At 47.4% G+C, this 21,946-nt stretch overlaps 1 protein-coding gene across 2 annotated transcripts in view; it reads left to right on the top strand.

Moving 5' to 3' along the window:
• Positions 1-14,612: 14,612 nt before the first annotated feature.
• The window catches only part of LOC100961603 (N-acetyllactosaminide alpha-1,3-galactosyltransferase), a 79,833-nt gene continuing 72,499 nt past the window's right edge, over positions 14,613-21,946 (top strand). Inside the window, exon 1 of one of the 2 annotated variants that reach the window (XM_023510616.1) lies at positions 14,613-14,663. The gene's annotated coding sequence lies outside the window, so the exon portion shown is untranslated. Of the gene's footprint in view, positions 14,664-15,587; positions 15,754-21,946 lie in introns of those variants that run through there. The other variant, XM_003785264.2, reaches the window with a different exon arrangement.

The raw sequence follows: 21,946 nt of genomic DNA, 5'->3' as shown, positions 1-21,946 counted from the left end.
GTGGCTGGCGCCTTAGCCGGTTGAGCTATAGGCGCCGAGCCTATTCAGTCTTATAAAAGAAGAAAATTCTATCATTTGTGACCACATGGGTGGAATTGGAGAATAATATGCTAAGTGAAATAAACCAGGCACAGACAGACAAGCACTGCGTGTTCTCACACAATGGAATGTGGCATCTAAAGCAATTGAACTCATAGAAGCAGAGAGTAGAATAGTGGTTACAGAGGCAGGAATGGGGGAGTGGAGGGGCTGGGCTAGGTGGAGGAAGCTGGTAGGTGGTGGTCAAAGGATACAAAATCTCATTTAGACAAAAGGAGTACATGGCCTGTTCTGAGTTCTATTGTACCGTGTGGGGAATATAGTTAGTAATGAAGTACTGCACATTTCAGAATTGCCAAGAGAGTCAACTTCCAATGTTCTCATCACAAAAAATGTTAAGTATTTGAAGTGATGGATATGCCAACTAGCTTGATTTAATTATTTCACAGTGTATGTATGAATCATAACATCATTTTGTACCCCATAAATTTATACAATTATAAGGCATTGATTTATAATAAAAAATAATGATGCAGCAACTTCAGCTTCAAGTTCCATCTCTGACCTTCAGGAGCTGGGTGACCTTGAGCTTAACCCCTGGCCCCCTAAGGCTCAGGTTCTGTACCTTAAGATGGAAGTGAAGGATGCACATGGTAGCTCCACCCCTCTGCTCTGCAGACTCAGCTGTCCAGATGCATCACCCTATTTTCCCAAAGGCTGAAGGGAAACTCAGTTGCTATTTGGCAAAGTTGGGGTGGTGGTCTAACATTATCTGTTCCAGATTCCTAGGGACACCAGAAAAGTCCTGCCACCTTCTGGGACATTTCAATGGAACAATGCACCAGCCTCCACTATTCACAGAACCCCAGACTCTGGAGAGTCTTGGGAACTCTCTCTCACCCCACCCCTCTGCTCTCTCGCCCTCTCCTCCTTTGCTCAAAGACACCAGCCTCCTACCCTCTGGCAGAATCGCCTTGAACAAAGTCAGACTTTGTACATACTTCTGACAAACAAAAGCCAGGGTGGGGTGGTATTCGAGCAACTTCTACTTTATTTTTATTTTTATTTGAGACAGAGTCTCACTCTGTCGCTCTGGATAGAGTGCCATGGCATCATCATAGCTCACAGCAACATCAAAACCCGTCCAAATAGGGTGGACCCGCCTAAAAGAATCAACTCCCTACCCCTCTCCCACCGGATGTCCCACCTAAGAAAGCTGAAAGGGTCAACACCCTCCCCTCCCCCCACCGGATGTGCCACCTGGGAAAGGTACACGAGCCAACCCCATCCTTACAACCTGTCCAACCCAGGAAAGGGAATGTCCACACCTTCCTGACCTTTAAAACTCCCTTTCGCCATTACCCACATGTGGATTTCTTCCCAGCCCTGTTGGAGATCGTACACCACCCGTACCCAGGTGGAATTAAACCATTTTAATTGCACAAACCGGGCCTCCATTTTCCTTTCGTCTTGCTCCTTGGAATGATCTTTCATCTTTGGCTCCATAACCTTTCATTTGGTGCCGAACCCGGGATGGGGAGAAACCCCTTTGGAGGGCAGAAGTATATCCCATCGGACCCAGCTAAAGGGACCCTTCTGCTGGCGAGATGAAAGAAAACGGTAAACCTCTCCGACCCTGCCGAAACTTCATCCATCTAATGGTGAGTTTTTCATCTACAACTCCTTTCTAAACTTTTAGCTGCTCTTCCCAGGCGGCACCGGCGGCTCAGTGAGAGTGAGTAGGGCACCGGCCCCATATACCGAGGGTGGCGGGCTCAAACCAGCCCCCGCCAAACTGCAACAAAAAACTAGCCGGGCATTGTGGCGGGCACCGTAGTCCCAGCTACTCGGGAGGCTGAGGAATGAGAATCACCTAAGCCCAGGAGTTGAGGTTGCTGTGAGCTGTGACGCTGCCACGGCACTCTACCGAGGGCGATAAAGTGAAACTCTGTCTCAAAAAACCCTCCCCAAATTGCTCTTCCCAAACTCTACTTTTAACTTCCTTTCCCCCTCTCCCTCCATCTCTGGGCCTCCTACTTTCTTCTCTTACATTTTTTTCCCGACTAGTTTCACACGTGGAGACCTCTCCCTGATTCCAGCCCCAGATTTTCCTCTTCTTTCTCTCCTATTTTTTTTTTTTTTCCAGCTGGTTTCACATGTGGAGGCCTCGCTTCCCTGACCCCAGCGAGCCAGGCTCGCCTGCCCACCCAGTGCCTCATGTTTGGGGATGCTGTCTTGTAGGCCTGGGTCCAGCTGGTTCCCCAGCCTCACCCTCTGATACCCTACTGTGGGCCTAGACCCATCCAGCTGGTTAAGGTCACGTGCAGTGGCCAGGGCCTCTTTTGTCCAAAGTTATAATGCTGGGAGTCCCGGTGAGCCAGGCTTGTTATCAGTCCATTTCCCAACTGTGGGCTGGACCATTTGCAGTAGTTCCGTGAGGCAACTCACCTGTGCAGTGCTCTCCTGGAGGCCTGGATCACCTTTTTTTTTCTGGTCAGTCTGACTTTCTTCCTCCTCCTACATTTTCCCTTTAATATCATTTATTTTTTACCTCCTATTTTTGATATGGGCACCTCTAAAGTCACAGATTCCCCCTTGCTCACCTCTACGCTGCCTTTTGCCTCCAGAGTCAGACTTTCCCCCTTCACCTCTAAACTGCCTTTTGACTAATCTCAACTCTCTAAAGCTCTATCCTGATCTCAAACCAAAACGTCCCATTTTTTTCTATAATACTGCTTGACCCACGTACAAGCTTGACAGTGGCCTCAACGTGGTCCCTTCAATCTCTCAATTCTCACTGATCTCAATTATTACTGTCAAAAATGAGATCCCTGACTTGGTGCCTGTAGCTCGGTGGCTAGGGTGCCAGCCACATACAGCAAAGTTGGCGGGTTTGAACCCAACCCGGGCCTGCTGAACAACGACAACTACAACCAAAAAATAGCTGGGCGTTGTGGTGGGCTGAAGCAAGAGAATTGCTTAAGCCCAAGAGTTTGAGGTTGCTGTGAGCTGTCACGCCACAGCACTCTACCAAGGGCAACATAATGAGACTTTGTCTCCAAGAAAAAAAAATGAGATCTCTTATATCCAGGCGTTTCTCATACTCTGAGACATTCCTTCCCTGTGTTCATCGTGTGAACCCTCTCAGATTCTCCGGGCTCGGGTAACACTGGCTTCTCCTGATACCCTTCCACAGCCCCTACTGCTACTCCCCAAGCCGCTTCTTACAATCCCTCCATTCTCTGGATCAGAACACCAGGGAAGTTTCTCTGTGTGGGATACTGCTCTTCCTTCTATAACCTCCCACCAGTCATCCATTCTCACTGCCTACCAACCCCACATCCATATCCTTCTCTTAAACAATACCCCATCCCTCCTCTCTTCACTGCCACCCACCCTCTGTTGCGTGTGGTAGGAAAAAAAGGGCAGGATTTCCCCCAGGGCCCTCAGACCTCCAAGCAAGATCTCAATGCTCTGGCCTTCAAGGTGTGGCAGTGCCTCTCACAGCTCCAGTATTGGCTTCCGCCATTAAGCAAAACCCAGTGCTTAACACTCAGTAAGGCATTCTGAAAAAACAGTCTAACTCAGGATTGTGTTTTAAGTGCAGCAAACCAGGGTTCTGGGCAAAGCAGTGCCTCAAATCCAACCCAAGTGGTGTCCAGGCTGCAGGGGTCTGGCTGCTCGGGTCTTTCTGAAGATCCAGTGCAGACATCTTGGAACGTGGCTGAAATTCCCTCCTGAGCCTAGCTGTAAAAGACTGATGACCCCTGGAAAATCAGAATGCCTCCTAGACCTCATTCTGGAAAACTGAACTCTAGGTATTTTTGCTTATAGAAGGTAAGCCGATCTTTTCTCTTTTCTAACAAACATGGGAGCAACTTCATCCACACTTCCACCTTGTAAAATGCCCTAAAAAACAGGCAGAGATCTTGGTAAGGGGTATTAGATGTCCTTTTATGTTTGCTGGAGGTCCTGTCAGCTCCAACTGGTTCCCACCTCTCACTGTCCATCTTCTTCATTGGTTATTGTCTGATAAGGTCACTAATTATGATTTTGTTTTTCATTCTCAGTTTCAAACCAGTAGCCCTCTGTCTCATGTCTCTATTTATTAGCCAGATAGTCACCTGAAAACAACTCATATCCTCACGTACTGGATATCAACCAGCTCAGACTGAAAAAGCCAGAGTTCCTGTAAATGCCCCTCCCTTACTCCCTTTCCCTCCCCCTCCCATTCTCTTTACAGGCAGCCCAACACAACCCTCCCCTTCTCCCCATAGGAAGTAGTCAAAGAGAAACCACGCCCATCATCTCACCTCTTTACTACAGACAAAAAAGACTGCGATGATAGGATGACACCCCACCCAAATATGATAGGATGACACCCCACCCAAATACGGTGGACCTGCCTAAAATAATCAACCCCTTACCCTATGCCACCGCCACAGGATGTCCCACCTGAGAAAGGTAAACGGGCCAACCCTCACCCTGACAACAGATGTCCAACCTAGGAAAGGGAATGTCCCAACCCCCACTTTCCTGACTTTTAACCCCCCTGCCTCCCTGTTACCCACATGTGGATTTCTTCCTGGCCCAGTTGAAAATCTTACCCCACCTGCACCCAGGTAGAATAAAGTCATTTTAATTACACAAACCAGGCCTCCCGTTCTCCTTTCATCTTGTGCCTGGGAATAATCTTACATCTTTGGCTCCATAACTTTTTAGCCATCCTCTTGCTTCAGCCTCTAAGTAGCAGATACTATAGGTGCCTGCTACAATGCCTGGCTACCTTTTCTATTTTTAGTAGAGACAGGATCTTTATCTTTTTTTTTTTTTTTTTGAGACAGGGCCTCAAGCTGTCACCCTGGGTAGAGTGCTGTGGCATCACAGCTCGCAGCAACCTCCAACTCCTGGGGCTCAAGCTAGTCTCCTGCCTCCACCTCCCAAGTAGCTGGGACTACAGGCGCCCACCACAGTGCCTGGCTATTTTTTGGTTGCAGCCATCATCGTTGTTTGGCGGGCCTGGGCTGGATTCGAACCCGCCACCTTAGGTGTATGTGGCTGGAGCCCTAGCCACTTGAGCCACAGGTGCCGAGCCAGGGTCTTGGTCTTGCTCAGGTTGGTCTTGAACTTGTGAGCCCAAGCAGTCCACCTACCTCAGCCTCCCACAGTGCTAGGAGTATAGGCATGAGCCACTGTGCCAGTCACAACTTCGATTTTGGTACTGATCTAAGGTGCCTTGAGGGTCTGGCTGATGTCAGTGACAAATGACCATGAACCAGCTCCAAGTAAGTGCTCAGGTAATGGGAGCTGTTGTCCTGAGACCAAGAGGTTAGGCCAGGCCAGCAATAGCATCCATTGTCATAATTGAGTTCCAAGGCTGCTGAACAGGACCCATATTTCTGGCCAGAACACATATCTTTTGGGATGGTATCCACTACAAGAAACCAAGGACCTACCTCAATAGCTTAAGCTTCATTATCACAGGACAGCCACTTCAAGCCTCACATCCTCATTTCATTTGCTTATTCATTCCCTCATTCATTCATGGACATTCAAAAGCACCTAACAGGAAGATTTGACCATGTCAGGAAGACCACCAGTGGCCTGCCTTCCAGGTGGAAGTGAGGGTTCATTCATCCAGTTTTACTCTAACAAATATATAAATGTATATTTGAGTGGCAGAGAGCTGAGGGTGCCACCATGAAGGATGAGTCCCCCCCCCCCTTTCCAGGGGGAGACTAATAGATGCATAAATCTATAGCAACGTGTCATCTCCCAAGCACTATGGGGAAAAATAAAGCCAGGTAGGTAAAGGGACAGGGGGGTGGAGTGGTCTGGGGAGCTAAGTGCTCCAAGATGGCCTTTGTGCAAGGACCTGAAGAAAGAAAGGGCGGCACACCCACTCCTGCAAGATTTAGTGACTGAAGAATTCAAAGATAGGAGCTCACATGTGCTATTGTATTTACAGCCTCTTTGGCAAAACAACAAATTATCTTATTTTTACTGTTATAAACCTCTGAGAGGTAGAATTATTCCCATTTTACAGATAACTGAGGCTCAGAGAGATTCTTTTTTTTCCTTCCAAGATCACACAGCAGTGGAATTAGAAGGACAAAATTTGAATCCAGGCTGATCCCGGGTTTATTCTGTTAGATACAGATTTTATTTCTAAGCCCCAGAGGATAGCATTCAAATTCTTCAGAGGACCTGGTATATGAGCTTTTTAAAATTTGTGCTTTTAAATTTTATACATGTACTTAATTTTTAAAAATAGAATAAGACATTCTTGGCAGGGAGCAGTGGCTCCCCCCTGTAATCCTAACATTCTGGGAGGCCAAGGTGGGAGGAGCCCTTGAGTTTAGAAGTTCAAGACCAGCCTAAGCATCTCTACTAAAAATAGAAAAATTAGCTGCAGGCACTGGCATGCACCAGTAGTTCCAGCTACATGGGAGCCGGGGAGTTTGAGGTTGCTGTGAGCTAGGATGACACCACTGTACTCTTCAGGTGACAGAGTGAGACAATGTCTTAAAACAAAAAAATCCCATGAAAAATAAGGGAGGAGAGGAGAGAAAGACGGAACGAAGAAGGAAAGAGAGGGACACTGGGATGATAGGATCCCAGTCTTTTTGTCTGTTGTAAGGAGAAGGAAAGTAAAAGAGGGTTTTCTGACCTGGGGCTGGCGTCAGATGGTTTCCCTTCTGGCTTGACAATAAACACGATGGCACTGACTAGCCGCTCAACTTCTTTTATCTTCTATTGACCCCAACCAAATGCTGGTAAAATCATTTTCTCCAGGGGAATAAATATCCTATCTTTTTACTTGGTTATGTACTTGGCAGTCCTTGGTTTTCTAGAGGTGGATATTAAATTCCACCCCTGGCATTTACATATATCTAATTTTAAAAGGCAGAAACAGGAAGAAAGCCAAGTATTTTTATGCTTTTGGGCTCATTAAAAAAAAAAAAAAAACCCGTCAGCACTCCCACTGCCAAAGAATTCTACCAGCTGAAGTAAAAGTTTTTACCTATGTGACCAAAATTTACAAAGCTGCATTCCACAGGTTTTAAGTTTGTTGCCCCCAACCTTAAAAAAAAGTCATTAGAAGTAATCCACTTAAGCAGAGGAAAGCTTTTGGTGTAAACCCTTCATACATCTGGATTGTTTCATGACAAAGTCTTATTTCTTTTTTTTGAGACAGACTCTTGCTCTATTGCCCCAGACTAGAGTTCCATTATAGGTCACAGCAATCTGAAACTCCTGGGTTCAAGCTACCTTCTTGCCTCAGCCTCCCAGGTAGATAGAAGTACCAGTGTGTGCCACCCACCACGCCTGGCCGGTTTTTCTATTTGTAGTAAACACTAGGCTCACTCTTCCTCAGGCTGGTTTTGAACTCCTGAGCTCAAGGGCGCCTCCCTCCTCCACCTCCTAGCGTTCTAGGACTCCAGGCCCCTTGCGACTACATTTTTTCAGTGGTGACTCTGATGTCGGGGTGAGAAAACCTCAGACACAACCTTCACCATGTCACACTCCCTTGTAAAGGATCCTCCGGGGGCTGCTCTCTGGGGAGAGGGTACAATGTGTATCCTGGTCTTCCTCTTCCAACTTCTGTTATGACTCCTCAGCTGGCCCCTCTTGTACCATCACAGGTCCCATCCAGTGCGGCCCTGCAGGGACCTCACTCCCCTCCCGAGCCTCCCGGTACTCGCTCCTCCCTGCCAGGCGCACCCTCCCATGTGCTGTCTGCCCATCCCTCTTCATCCAAGACTCTGCTCTCATTCCCTTCTGCATTTCCTGACTAACCACTCCTGGTGGCATCTACAAAACAGCTTGCCCTCCAGACTTGGGAGTTTCACTACCTGCCTGGGGCTGAGGACCCTGTGAGAGAATTTGGGGGAATGAATCCCAGCTCTGAAAACTCCAAGTTTGTGATTTCGTGGCAGTTACTTCCCCATCTGGATCTCATTTCCTCATCTGTAAATCAAGGGCGGGGAGGCTGGGACTGGCCCTCAGGGCTTCAGAGCTGTGTGTTTTTCTGGCTCTGTGGAAGCTTCCCATTCCCTTCATCCTGTCTCTGCACAGGGCTTCTCTGACTCTGGGCACATTGACATTTCTCTTCCCCACCGAGGCTGTGGGGAGGGTATCTTCTTTGCCAAGAACCTTCTGGATGTGCATTCCCAAGCCTGCCTGCTAGAGGCTACCTTACCTCGGTGTTTCTGACATGGAGAATCTGAGCAGGAAAGGGGCCTTGTTCAGAGTAGGGAGGACAGGACGGCAGAAGATGGAGGCTGGCTGTGAAACACCTGGGGGAAGCAGAAACAAGCCGTGGTTAGCCAAATCACTGGGGACAGAAGGAACCAGACATGACCCTGTCCTCAGGGGGCTCCCCATCTGGATGAGGCAGGCATAGAAATAACCTGTTATAAAAAAAAAGAAAAAAAAAAGAAATAACCTGTTATGTGACCTTTATTTGTACACATACCATTCCTTTATCTCTCATCTCTTTATTTCATTTTTCTTGTGTGCCAGGTTCCAGCTATGTCCTGGGAATGCCAAGTCAGGCATAGGTGCCATTAACTTCCGATACATGTTGCCAAGTAAATGTCATGTTCCTATAGTTGTGACAAGTGCCATGAGAAGCACAATCAGGGACCCTGACCCAATGCCAGTTCACCCAGGAAAGAGTCTCTCTTGCACTAAAGCAGCAGTTCTCAACCTGTGGGTCATGACCACAGGAACTGTATCAAAAGGCCATGGCATTAGGAAGGTTGAGAACCACTGCACTAAAGAGTCAGGTGCAAAAATGGGGACAAATATTTGTTTTCCCCTAATTATTTTGCAGGAATTCCTTATAGATTCTGGTATAGATTCTGGTATCAATCTTTTCTTGATTATCTAGGTCAAAAATATCTTCTCTCAACCTCTGAATTTGTCTTTTAGTTTGTTGAGGTATCTTTTCTTTTCTTTTTTTTTTTTTGAGACAGAGCCTCAAGCTGTCCCCCTGGGTAGAGTGCTGTACCATCACAGTTCACAGCAACCTCCAACTCTTGGGCTCAAGCAAGTCTACTGCCTCAGCCTCCCAAGTAGCTGGGACCACAGGCTTCTGCCACAACGCCCAGCTATTTTTTGTCTGCAGCCGTCACTGTTGTTTGGCAGACCTGGGTTGGATTTGAACCCGTCACCTTAGGTGTATGTGGCTGGCACCTTAGCCGCTTGAGCCACAGGCGCGGAGCCTAGCACTTTAAAATAGTCAAATGTATCCATGTGACTCTTTATGGTAATCACTGTGTGTATGTATAAGCATGTGTTTAAATACACACCTGTTCCGAGGTATAAAGATATTTTCCTCTAAAAGTTTTAAAGTTTCTCTTTTCCTTTGAGTCTTTGATCTATCAAGTATATAGTGTGTGTGTGTGTGTGTGTGTGTGTGTTAGAGATTAGGAATCTGATCTTACTATTTTGTTTGGATGGCCAGCTGACCAGCAACATTTGTTAAAACTGCGGTAAAATTCACATTTGAAATGGTTAAGCTATTTTCTTTCTTTCTTTCTTTCTTTCTTTTTTTTTTGTGAGATAGAGCCTCAAGCTGTCGCCCTGGGTAGAGTGCTCTGGCATCACAGCTCACAGCAACCTCCAACTCCTGGGCTCAAGCGAGTCTCCTGCCTCAGCCTCCCAAGTAGCTGAGACTACAGGCGCCCACCACAACGCCTGGCTATTTTTTGGTTGCAGCCATTATTGTTGTTTGGCGGGCCTGCGCTAATTCGAACCCGCCACCTTAGGTGTATGTGACTGGTGCCTTAGCCACTTGAGCCACAGGCACCGAGCTGGTTAAGCTATTTTCAAGGCACAAATCAGTAGCATTTAGAGCATTCACAAAGTTGTGTAACCTTCACCCTCTGGTTCCAGAGCATTATCCATCACCACCACAGGAAACCCTGTACCTATGAGGCAGTCACTTTCTCTCCCTCTCCTCTTCTCCCCAGCCCCTGGTGACCACTTACCTGCATTCTGTCTCTATGAATCTGCTTATTTGGATGTTCTACATAAATGGAATTACACAATTTATGGCCTCTTGTGTCTGTCTGGGTTCTTTTGTTAACATCTTGTTCTCAAGGTTCATCCATGTTGCAGCATGAATCAGCACTCCATCCCTTTTGATGCTGACTAATGTTTCATGGTATGAATGTACCACACACTTCCTTTTTCTATTCCTCAATTGACAGGCATTTGGGTTTTTTCCACTTGTCAGTTATTGTGGACAGCGATGCCACAAACGTTCTGGTACTTGTTTTTGTTTGCATACTTCTTTCCATTCTTTGAGGTGCAGCAACATTTTGGGAACCGAATGCTTTATTGTCCACTGGTCTGTGTTTCTTCCCCTGTCACACACTGAGTTCCCACGTGTGTGGGTCTCTTTCTAGCTAGGCTCCTTACCTGATCCATTTGGCTAAGAATCCATCCTGTCACTAACAACAATGCTTTAATTGTTACAGCTTCATAATACTGGTTTTTTTTTTTTTTATTGTTTTTGAGACAAGCTCTTGCTCTGCTTACCCACGCTGGAGTGTAGTGGCACAGTCGTAGTGACTGTAACCTCAAACTCATGGCACAAGTGATCCTCCTGCCTCGGCCTCCTGAGTACTATAGATGTGAGCCATGGTGCTCAGCCTTCATGATAGATCTTGATATCTGGTTGAGCAAGTTCTGAAAGGGCGGCACGTGACCAGCAGAGATCTCACAGACCACTAAGACTTGTAGGAAAGAAAGGTCTTTATTGGCGAGGGATGCTGCCGAGGGGCACAAAGGAGGAGGGAAAAGAGAAGAGAGAGACTAAAAGAAAAGCGCACCCTCATATAGGTTCAGCTAGGGGAAGTCTCAGCATGGTGACGGGATGGTAGAATAGCCAATGAGGAGTTACTGCTCTGGCAGGAAGAGCCATTAGGGGCAGGCCGTAAGTTTGAAATGTTCAGCGGGTAATTAGGACAGGGAGATGAGGCAAGTTTTGCGACTGGGCAATAAGCAGGCAACTCCCTGTGCTTGGAAAGCTGTAACTTTTAAGAGTTGAGACAGCTAGTCTTGGTCTGTTGAAAGCAGGAAGGGGTTTTCTGGGGAAGGGGCTTTTCTGGGGCAAGTACCTAACAAGTTCCCAATCCTGTCTTGTCAAAACTTTCTTTTCTAAAATTTATTTTATTATTTTTTTTATTGTTTGGGATGCATTGAGGGTACAAAGAATTAGGCGACACTGACTTTTTTTTTTTTTGAAACAGTCTTACTCTGTCTCCAGGGCAGATAGAGGGGCATCAGCCTAACTCACAGCAACCTCAAACTCTTGGGCTCAAGCGATCCTCTTGCCTGAGGTTTTCTAATTTGAGTAGAGATGGGGTCTCGCTTTTGCTCAGCAATCCACCCCCCTCAGCCTCCCAGCGTGCTAGGATTATAGGCATGAGCCACTGCACCCGGCCCCTTTGCTCTTTCTTATGAATTTTAGAAACAGTTCATTAGGTTTCACAAGAAATACACGCGGATTTGTTTTGAATGTACTCTTGATTTGAGAGTTGCCATCTTTGTGATGTCGATGTTTCCCTCACATGCAGGAGCCCTGTCTCTCCTACCTCAGGACTTTTGCATGTGACTCTGCTTGCACCACTCTCACCCAACTCTCTAGTCAATTCCCTCTTCTGGGTTCAGTCTTCCCATCACCAAGACCCTCGGCACCCTGTATGTCTCCCTCAGAACCCCATCACGACTGCCCTGAAATAATCGACCTTTGGTTTGCTACTGCTTCCTACTATGCTGCAAACACCTCCAGGGCTCTGATGTTTGGTGTCCTTAGCTGTAGGACACAGGCTGACAATAAATGTTGCAAGAAAGGAAGAGATGCAAAAGTAAGGTGTTCTGCCCGGGGCATCTGACCACATCCAGAGGGATGGCAAATAAAGTTATGTAACTTCTTCCCTGTGCCTCTACTTTTTCTTCTGGAAAAAAGAGATTAGTATCTACCTCACAGGGGCTGAGGAGGAAGTGTGTTTATGTAAGTAAAAAGTACCTGAAGCAAATCCTGCCGCTAAGGGTTCACCTGACCCACACCTCTCCATGCATTATTTAGCCTGGCATACCTGTAATGCTCTGATGGCTCCAAAGCCCTCATTTTGATAATACTTTTTTGAACTAGTCATTTTACCTCCATTTTGCATGTGAGGCAAATGAGTCTCAGAGAAGAATGACTCAGCTAAGGCCTTACATCTAGAACTTTAACCCCCAAACCCAACGCATGTAATCTTTAAAGTGTTTCCTGCTCAAACGTTCAGTCAGCAGAATAGCTCCTTTGACTTGGACAACTAGATGGCTTTGCTCAGAAGTGGGAAGAAGAAAATCTAACAGACCCACAGTGTCAACTTACATTACTTTTTTTATTTTTACTGAAAAGGGCAGGTGTAAACTTAAGATTAAGCCTGAACTTTTCATGCTCATAGCTCTACAAACCATGAAACCCAAACAAATCTTTACGCTAAATGCAAACACAACCACCACGAAACCAATAAAATAATTCAAATTAATAACATGAAGTCAAGAGACAGATTAAACCTCATTAACTTTGGGTTTCATCACAGCAGAGCAGTGTTAGGGGTGTTTTCTGCTTCCTGTGTGTCATTGTCTCCCCCCCCCCTTTCCCTTTATATGGTCTACGGAGGTAAATCATCTTTTTTTGACTTTGGGTATGATAGGTCATCATTTGAGCTACTGTCATAGTCACTATCACTGTTTACTTTTAAAAAGTTAAAAACATTGGGCTGGGGGCAGTGTCTCACACCTGTAATCCTAGCACTCTGGGAGCCCAAGGCAGGTGGATTCCCTGAGCTCACAAATTTGAGACCAGCCTGAGCTACAGCAAGACCACATCTCTAAAAATAGCCAGGCATTGTGGTAGGCTCCTGTAGTCCCAGCTACTTGGGAGACTGAGGCAAGAGAATGGCTTGAGCCCAAGAGTTTGAGGTTGCTCTGAGCTATGATGCCACAGCACTCTACTGAGGGTGACAGTGAGACTGTGTCTCAAAAAAAAAAAAAAAAAAGGAAAAAAGATTATAATCCAGTTTGATGGGCTGAGCAATTTAAACAATGCTTTCTCATTCTTGTCATGCAATAGTGACAAGTGGGAAGTAGTGCGCTTAGCCTAATGTCACTCTCTGCATATTTGCTGTGATGCTCACTACTAATCAACTACTGCAAGTGTGGTCCCAGAAGACAATAATGGGCCAATTTATCCTCTAGCAAAGAGCCCATTGTGGTTGAGTGCCTCAGAGAGGGGCTGATGATTCATGATTCATTCTCACCACCTTACTCCTTCCCCTGGACTCACCAGGAAACTCCCTTCTCCCAAATTCTGTGCTGTGACCTGGCTCACCCATAGGTGTCCTTCCAGTATTAAATCAAGCCTCTGTTACTTTCTCATTAGCATGAGACAATTAAAGTTATAATCATGCCAGTGCTCTGGGCCACTTTTCTGAAGTCAAATTACAGTTCCAATATATTCAATTATTTAAAAAGTTAATTTTTTAGTCTATGAAAATGACACTCTATGGCAGCAAAGGATCCTGGCAAAAGGCAGTTTTGACTTTTCCAGTGTAAAGTAGATCTTTAGGAGCCAGAGAATGAGATAATAATCCAAACTGGATTGTAATCTTTTTTTTGTTACCTCTTGGTAACAAACTCAGGGCCTCAGGAGATGCAGCTCATCAGAAGTGAATTAGGGCACAGAAGCCCAAATACTGAAATAGAATTTGTGGGGGTTCCCTCCTAATTATTCTAGCAGAGAATTGTCAGACAGCCGAGGGGCTGTGCGTAGCCCCACTTGAGAAACTCGGTGAACCGAGCAGGGCAGGCTCCACGTGCCTGTGCGAGCGGTCGGATGAACAGTCCCTCACTTCCGGAGCTTGGGACCTGGGGGCCTTTGGCAAGAGCGACTGGAGCCTGCTGGCCTGTCGTTGTCTGTATTTGAGCTCTTCCTTCGCCGGAAACAAAGGTGCAGCAGACCTCCCAGGCTCTCAGCGGCCCCAGGGCTGGGCCATGCGCCAGGGCTCCGAGGTACTCCTTGCAGCCCAGGGTGACAGACTCCAGCCAGCCCTTCAAGGCCCCTATCTCTCCTCCACCCCCACCACGTGCAGGCCGGAGAAGGCAAAAGAGGCCCAGCATCCAGGGATTTTCTTTTCTTTTCTTTCTCTTTTTTGCTGGTTTCAGGCTTTTTTCTGCTTGAGTGAAAATGAAACAAATACCCCCTCCTGCGACACACGCACTCTCACTCACGCACCGCGCGGCCGGCCTCCCAGCTGTGTCCGGGGCGGGGACCGGCTCGGCACCGACCGCCAGCGGCCGGCCGAGCGGGGAGCGCGCCTCCCGCTGTCCAGCGCTCGCCGGTTCCCTCGCACCCCCGCGCGCTGCCTGCGGCCCCCGGGCGGGAGGTAGCGGGCACACCCCGCTCCGGCACGCCCCGCCCGGTCTGGCCCCGGCGGAGGCAGTACAGCGGCGGTTCGCGCAGCTGAAGGCGCCGCTGGGGCCCGGAGTGAGGCGCGGTCCTGCCCCGGCGCCGCTGGCCGCGCGCTTGCCCTCCGCGCCCGCGTCCTGCGGATCAGGTGGGTCTCGCGGGGCGCCGGCCGAGCCCCCCTCCCGAGGTCCCGAACCAGGTTGGGGGGCGATGGGGCTGGGTGCTCCGCGCAGGGGCGGGGATGGCTGGGGGACTGGGCGGGCCCCTGCTCCGGCCCAGCCCTGTTTCTGCCCGCCTGTGTCACTGCTTTTGTTCTTGTCACCACCTCTGTACCCAGATCTGACCCTGTCCGTATCCCCCTCTGGTGCCAGTCGCTGCCTCTGTCCAGCCTTCCAGACTACAGCCCGAGAGTCTGTAAGCCCAGGTCCCCCAACAGGGTTCTCAAAGGCGGTAGTGTCAGGAGAAGGTAGACTCAGGGGGCGACCAAGCGAATCTCGAAAGGAGTGAGGGGTTTGTCCCCGTCTATGAGAAAGGACCGAGGGATGGCTCTTGCCCAGGACGGAGTGGAAAAGGGGTTCCTCTGGGAATGAAGAGCGAGGGAAGGGTGAAGTTAGGGCGCAGGAACCCTGGGGAGCGGGCATGAGAGGAAGATGTTCCAAAGTCCAAGACCAAGCCAGAAAACCAGCGCGGGGAAAGTTTCAGACACTAACTTTGGCAGCCGACTTGCATTGGGGTGACAGGAGGCAAAGGATTCCTTCGACTCTTCAAGCCACCTCGTCTCTGCCTGAGAGGGACACCACCCACATTTGAAACTGGCACAGCGCAACAGAATGATTGCACAAACTCCTGAACAGCGTCCAAGAAACAATAAAGGGGGAAAAAATGTCAGCGAGAATGGAGAGAAAGCAGAGACCGAGTCCCCATCTTCCCTCCGGGGCGGGCTGGCGGGAGGGAGGGAGGGAGGGGCGCGCCGCTCCTCCCCCCAGGAAGGAACCGAGACCCAGGCGGCTGTTTCTGTGGCTTTGCTCGTAGTCTGCACTCCTCCTGGCTCCGGAGGAGCAGGCCTCGCTGCCTCCCCCATTTACCTGGGAGTAGGTGTGTCCCCGGAGGCAGGAGATGCAGGGTGGAGCCTTGGCGTGGCCGCTTCCCAGCTAGGAGACACTTTCCCAGGCCGAGCTTCAGTTTTCTCCAGGGCTGTGAAGAAAGGATGCTGCAAGAGACCTGCTTCCAGGCTCTCAGTAAGAAAAGGCAAAGTGCTCTGCGAATGCTGCGGGCTCTGGGGGCTGGGCTGTCGAGGATATATATGGCGATGCCGTTGTGCTTCTGTGCTTCTTTGGCTACACTAAGCACTTTCTACTCTGGAGTTATTTCTAGGTGCACCTGGGGCCCCCTGCCAGATGCGGGGCAGGGTGCAGATCTGCGTTCTGTCTGTTGCCAGTAACAGGTGCTCAATGAACTGAATAAGGTAGAGGTCAGAGTCCCTAGGGATTACTTGACCCGGTGATTTCAGACTGGGCTGGAGGCCTATTATCTAGGCTCAAGGGCCGTCGTGATGGGGGAGGATCGGGCCCCTCCTCTACCTTATTTCAGAAAGAACCAGTTCAGTTCTTCCTTTATCTCTACCTATTGGGAAACCCCAGAGGGGTTTTTTATATATATATCAGATTCCTCAGATCCAGCCTGATCTGGTTATTTTCGGTGGACTAGCTGAGGCTGAGAGAGATACAAAGTGACTTGGGCAAGGTCATCTGGAAAGCTGCCTCCTCCTAAGTCACACAGGTGAGGAGTGGCCTTTCTCTGGCCATGGTGGCTGTGAGCCGCCATTTCACCAGCTCTGAGCACCCAGCTCACCTACACCTACTCTTCTGGGAGAAGCAGCCTGTGAGTAATCCTCTGAGCACTTTCAGGCCTTTCAGTGGGACAGTGATGTGACAGAGTTTTACTAGTTGAGGTCAAAAAGAACTAGGTTCCCCACCCTGCCAGGTAGGCTATGGATCACTAACCCATTTTACAGCTAAGAAAATGAAAGCTCAGGCTAAGCGCCCATAGCACAGTGGTTACCACGCCAGCCACATGCACCAAGGCTGGTGGGTTGGAGCCTGGCCCAGGCCAGCTAAACAACAATGACAACTGCAACAAGAAAATAGCCAGGCATTGTGGTGGGGGCCTGTAGTTCAGTTACTTGGGAGGCTGAGATAAGAGAATTGCTTGAGCCCCAGAGTTTGAGGTTGCTGTGAGCTGTGGCACCACAACATTCTACCGAAGACTCTGTCTCAAAAAAGAAAAAAAAAAAGAAAAGAAATGAAAGCTCAGAGAGGTCGAGTAACTCACTCATCAACACTCAGTTATTAAATGGCAACTCAGAATTAAATGCGGTTCTTTCTGGCTCTAAAGCTTGTGCTCTTTCTGTTACATTATCTCTCACCATGATGGACATGTCATGGACAAATGTCATGTTATGGAGACCCGGGCAGAGGTGACAGGAAAGTGGCTGATACAGGGTGGCATTAAGTAGAGGGCTGAGCATTTGAATAGATTCATTCATAATATAAATACAATTTTATTTGAAATGAGTGTGGTTTCTGCCCCATACATTCTATTTTAGGTTTGTTTTGTAGACATCTATAAATTATTTTATTCTTCTAATTTTTAATTAAAGTACAATTTTTGTACAATACAATCCTAAAACCTTAAGTGTTTGGTTCAATGAGTTTTTACAGTTGTTTATACGTTTGTAACCACCACCACCACCACCCAAATGCACCAGAAAATGTTTGCATAACCTGAGGAAGTTCCCATTTCCGATTAATTTTCCCTCCAGGCCTCCAGGCAACCATTATCTTATTGTATCATCACTGATTAATTTTGTCTGTTTATACACTTTATGTGAATGGAATCATACTGTATGTGTTCTTTCATGCCTGGCTTGTTTCCACGAAATGGTTTTGAGATTCATTTGTGTCATTCTGGATATGAGTAATCTGTTCTTTGTTATTGCTGAGTCGCATTCCATTGCATGGATATACCACAATTTGTCTCTTCTCTTGTTTTGGGTTATTTCCTGCTGTGGGCTATTATGTGAACATCCTTGTATAAGTCTTTTTGTGAACATTTGTTTCTACCTAGGAGTGAAATTGCTAGGTTGGAAGTTTACACTCCCACAGCAATGTATGAGAATTAGGATTATTCCACTTCCTTGACAATATTTGGTATTGTCAGTCTTTTTGATTTTAGCCATTGCAGTGGTACCTTATTGTGATTTTTACTTTCTATTTTTTAATGATTGAATTTTTTTTTTTTTTTTTGAGACAGAGTTTCACTCTGTTGCCCACGCTAGAGCTTCATAGCATTAGCCTAGCTCTCAGCAACCTCTGGGACTTAAGCACTCCTCTTTTCTCAGCCTCCTTAGTAGCTGGGACTATAGGCACCTGCCACAATGTCTGGCTAATTTTTCTTTTTCTTTTTTTTTTTTTTTTTGGACATAGAGCTTCAAGCTATCCCCCTGGGTAGAGTGCCATGGCATCACAGCTCACAGCAACCTCCAACTCCTGGGCTCAAGCGAGTCTCCTGCCTCAGCCTCCCAAGTAGCTGGGACCACAGGCGCCAAGCCAATTTTTCTGTTTTTATTAGAGATGAATCTTACTCTTGCTCAGGCTGGTCTTGAACTCCTGAGCTCAAGGGCACCTCCTGCCTTGGCCTCCCAGAGTGCTAGGATTACAGTTAGCCACCTTACCTGATCTATATTTGAATATTAAGAGTTTTTTGAAAAGACAACATGAGTGGGGACAATATGAAATACGTCGGTAATGTGGAGATCACCATGGGCCATGACTTGGGAAAGAAAGAACCAAATGGTGGTTGTAATATTGAAATTAAGAATAGGGGGTTTTGAGCTTAAGAGCGCTTTCTGTAGACCACCCAAGATTTAAAGACCTGGGACTTGAGACCAGGCACAGTGGCTCATGCCTATAATCCTAGCACTCTGGGAGGCTGAGGTGGGTGTATTGCTTGAGCTCAGGAGTTCAAGACCAGCCTGAGCAAGAGTGAAACCTTGTCTCTGAAAAACAGCTGAGTGTCATGGCAGACACCTGTAGTCCCAGCTACTAGGGGAACTGAGGCAAAAGAGAATCACTTGAGCCCACATTCTACTGAGGGTGACAAAGTGAGATTCTGTCTCAAAAAAAAAAAGACCTGGGGTTGTATTCTACATGCTGGGCAAATCCATTCGTGTTCATGGCTTTAAAATGCCACTTCTATACCATTCTCCAATTCTGAGCTCCAAACCCTGTCTAACTGCCCACAGGGCATCTCTTTTTGGATATCTCAAAGGCACCCCAAACTCAATGGCTCCGGGTTAGAATTATCTCATGGTGGCTTTCTGTCATGGGTCAACAAATTAAAGATGGTTCCACTAGCTGAATAAGGAAAGAGGAATGTTTGGGATGGGAGATAGCTGCATTGGGCAATTAGGAGATTACCGAAATATAATGAGAGCAGTTTTGGGGGAGTGGAGGCTAGCAAGCTAGATTCCCAGTGGATGAGGGGGAGACATAGGCACAGTGAGTAAAGTCAAGTCTTTAGGAAGTTTCTTTGAGAAGGTTGGGAGAGAGATTGAATTATAGCTATAGGGAGACAAGATGAAGGAAGGAATTTTGGGAAGAAAAAGACTAATGAGGTATAGGATTGGGGGAACGATTCAGTCCAGGAGAATAAAAGAGTAGTAGATGGAACAAGTTATTAGGAGAAACAGGAGGCAATGAGGAGGGATGACTTTGAAAGATGAATCTATCTACCTTGGCCATAGAATGTGCGTGGTTGAAAATGAGAAGATTCCTCAATTTAGACAATCCCTATTGATTCCACATTGCTCATAGCTCCTTATCATGGCATGAAGGTTCTTCACAATCCACATTTCTCATGTCACAATGTGCATCTGCTAGCTTTTGCTGCATAACGGACAACACACAAATCTTAGCTTTTGATCACAAAGGTCTATTTATTGTTCACATAACATGCTACAGGGCAGTTGCGGCTGCATGGTTTTCTGGTGCTGCTCTAGGTGCCAGCCAGATTTCTCTAGTGTCTTCTCATTCCTGGACCCAAGCTACTTCTATCTGGTATATGTTACTGTCATGGCCAAAGCTGGAGCAAGAAAAAGATGGCATGATGACTCTTAAAGCCTCTGCTCTGAACTGGCACACTGACACTTCACTTGCTTTCCACATTCAGTCATATGATCAAGTTCAAAGTTAACCAAGCTGAGATATAGACTACCTATTGGCAGTGTATTGGATACTTTGGAACAATAGTCCAAATGACCATATATATTTGTTAATAACTCCATGACGCACATCTCAACTAATTCTCATCTCTTGGGTACAGTTGCTCAAACATGGCAATGCCCTTCTAGTCTCTCTACCATTGTATTTGTGGTTCCTCTGTCTAAGAGTTGTCTCCCACCCCTCCCCCACCATCAAATCCATGACCTGGTGTGGTTGATCCTACCTCTCTACCAGCTTCCCCAGTAGTCCCAATTCTGACCCACTGTCCCTGCTTAGCTCCGGTGTGCCCCTCTAGCCTGGCCCCCAGCTATTACACCCTCCCTGGTGTCTGCTCCAATCTCATTCTTTCCTATGCATTCTGTCCCTGTAGCTAAAGTCTTCTTTCCTAGACACCAAAGTGATTGGGTTTTTTGATCACTCTTAGGCTTTCCACTGACTTCAGGATAAAGCACATGGTCCTTTACATGATAGCCAAGGTCCTGCCAGAGCTGCTTTCTAACTCTTGACAATGTCTCTTCACCCCCACTCACCCTTTTCAGAACCTCCGTTCCAGACTCAGGTAACTACTTCAAGTCCTGAAACTCCTAGTTTTATGCCTGGAGCTGTTTCCCTTGCTGAGCTCTCTGCTCAGAATGTCCTTCCCACTCCCTCCCAAATCTACCTGCAGATCCCTTCTCATCCTTCAAGACAGCCCTCTCTGTGTCTACCTCTGAGGAATCAGACACTCACTGCCCCCTCACCACACCCTGCAGCTACCTTCTACCACTTTGTTTCTTCCTTCCTCCATTGTGAGCTTCTGGAGCCAGTAAAGCACAGCACACTGTCCTCAGGGCCATGGCCATAGCGCTCTTTCCTTGGCACACCCTGGAAGTTCAGTGTGGCCTCTGGAGGCCTCTGCCTCAGTCTGCATTCTCAACAGCACTCAAAAAGTCTGCTGACAGAGCTTCATTTTTGCTTCTGAGAGGGAAGCCAACTGGGTTAGTTTGGGAAGTTAAAGAATGGTGTAGATCCGTCTGTGGGCTGAAGGCAAAGGGGTCATCATTTATACTTAAGCCAGAATTATTTCTAAAAATCCTTTCAGTTCTAAAAAGAGGAAGTGAAAATATATTATCTAAGTCTCCAGCCAATCTGCTCAGTTTGACCAAGCCACAGCTCCATGACAGGCATCCAACCCTGGCTGTGGGAGTTTCCCAGACTTGGGCTCCCCCAGCCATTATGAGAATTTTTATGGCCAAACAAAGTCTTATAAAGCAGAGGCAGTGACGGTAGTGGGGTGGAGATCCAATGCCCTGTGCTCACATTTTTGTGTCACAGGAAAACCTCAGGCAGACAGCTACAAGGGACTTTGATGGTGGGCATGTGTGTCCTGTGGTTCCTCTCCAAAGCCGTGTGTGGCTGGCAGGTGTGAATGGCAGAAATAAGCGTGGAGCTGCCACTTGGGCCAGGATGTAACTTAGATAGTGAGTGATCTGAGATGGAGGCGATTCCAGAGAGAGCAAGTCTGGGAGCCGAAGGAGGAGAGGGTTTCCATGAAGATGAGGGCCAGAGGGTTGAATGGTGTAGAGAGGTCAGGTGGAGAGAACAGGCCCTGGAAGAGATCAGCTGACAGTGGGTTGACAGCAAGACCCTGAGGCAAATGGAACAATAATTAAGGAATTACTACGATTAAAGTTCTCTGAGGCTGGGCATGGTGGCTCCGGCCTGGAATCTCAGCATTTTGGGAGTCTGGGGGGCAGGGCAGGAGGATCACTTGAGTAAGGTGACCAGACGTCCCGATTTTTAACAATTTGTCCTGAGTCCTGCAGCATTTTAAAAAAGTCCCGATTTTTGGAAAGAATGCACAACAAGGTAGGGAACGCCAGAGAACAGGAAGGGAATATACGGTTTTCAGCTGCCATGTGGCTATTTCGCCAGAATATGAGTTTTATATTATTTTTGTTAATTTTATAATGTTAAACTTTAATAATAACAAATTGTTGAGAACTGATTATTGAGAACTGCTTATCAACGTTTGCATTGTTGTCAGCCACCCTGCCCCCACCAGTCAATGGTGTCCCCCTTTACCAATGTTAAAATCTGGTCACTTTACACTTGAGGCCAGGAGGTTTTTTTTTTTTTTGAGACAGGAGCCTCAAGCTGTCCCCCTAGG

This window comes from Otolemur garnettii, unplaced genomic scaffold, assembly GCF_000181295.1.
Source record: "Otolemur garnettii isolate 467f Iridium unplaced genomic scaffold, OtoGar3 scaffold00014, whole genome shotgun sequence".
Lineage (NCBI taxonomy): Eukaryota > Metazoa > Chordata > Mammalia > Primates > Galagidae > Otolemur > Otolemur garnettii.
The sequence above is the reverse complement of the archived record's forward strand: the minus strand, read 5'-3'. Positions and strand labels throughout refer to the sequence as shown.